The sequence below is a fragment of the Cibotium barometz genome, chromosome 61, assembly GCF_041138505.1.
Source record: "Cibotium barometz isolate CiBa-2024 chromosome 61, ASM4113850v1, whole genome shotgun sequence".
Taxonomy (NCBI): Eukaryota; Viridiplantae; Streptophyta; class Polypodiopsida; order Cyatheales; family Cibotiaceae; genus Cibotium; species Cibotium barometz.
Genome location: NC_141106.1, coordinates 12271515 through 12272871, shown reverse-complemented (window position 1 = coordinate 12272871; position 1357 = coordinate 12271515).

Here is a 1357-nt window from a genome sequence, read left to right as displayed (position 1 = left end):
CCCATGGGCCGGGGTTAGGCTGGAATTAGTAGAGTTTTAATAATAAAATTGATTAATAGGAATACGCTTAAAACTCCAGTAGTTAAATAAAAGCCCGAAGACTTCTCTAATGAATAGATCAACGACTGTGCCTGATTCAATTAGGAAAAAAGTGTTGATTCCTTCAAGATAAGTCTGTAATAGTTTTCCTTTTATCTAGTTTAATCAGATGAAGGTTAGTTCAGTATCTTGACCTCGTTAAAAAAATTCGTTAAGAAATTCAAAATGGTGGAATCGTCCCCGTTTTTTGAGCATGGAAAATTTCCTCGGTTTCGGTTTTCAGAATGACCACCAGCTTAGTCTCGTGCCCAGACATTCGAGGGTGAGGCCCCGAGTGGGAAACCCTGCCCTGCGCATGAGGGAGTTGCTTTTGCTGCCAGCTACTATCGGGAATCCCGGTGTGCAGAGGGGGCAGTGGGATCTCACAGATTCATAGTATCAAAGGATGGGATTTCTCCTGACCTCGCAAAGATCCAAGCAATCGTAGAATGGCCAGAACCCAAGACAGTAAAGAAAGTCAAAGGATTCCTAGGATTGACCAGATGGTATAGGATCTTTATACCTAGGTATGCTCAGTTAGCATCCCCTTTACTTAATCTTCTCAAGAAGAGTACACTTTTTCAGTGGACTGCAATGTGTTAGAGTGCCTTTGATAAACTAAAGACAGCCTTATTAGTAACCAACCTTGTCCTCCTTAAATTGCCAGACTTTACCAAACCCTTTGAGGTAGTAACTGATGCCAGTGGGTTTTTTGCCTTAGGCACTGCTCTTATGCAGGAAGGTCATGCAGTGGCCTATGAATCTAGAAAACTCAAAACACATGAGAGAAATTATGCCGTCCACCATGACTTGGAGTTACTCTCAGTAGTTTATGCATTATCTCTTGGGACAGAGGTTCACCTTGATGACAGATCATCAAAGTCTGAAGTGGATCTTGACCCAAAGGGATCTCAACATGCGTCAAAGGAGATGGATGCAGACCCTACAGGAATTTGATTTTGAAATTAAGTATCGGTCGGGGAAAGAAAATGTGGTGGGGCAGATGCGCTCAGTAGTAGAAAAGCCTCCTTGCTTGCAATTACAGTGGTGTCAAATCCATTGATTGGTGAAGCAAAGGAGAAAATCATGTAGGAAAAATTCTTTGCCCCTATTGCTACCCTTCTAATGCAGGAAAGCAAGACTCCTCAGGAAATGAGTTGAGTTCTTGGGTACAAATTGGAGGAAAGATGCATGTATTATAATAATCGGCTATGTATCCCCAATGATGAGGGAATAAAGGGAAGAATTCTGAGAGAAGCCCATGATAGCCTGATAGCTG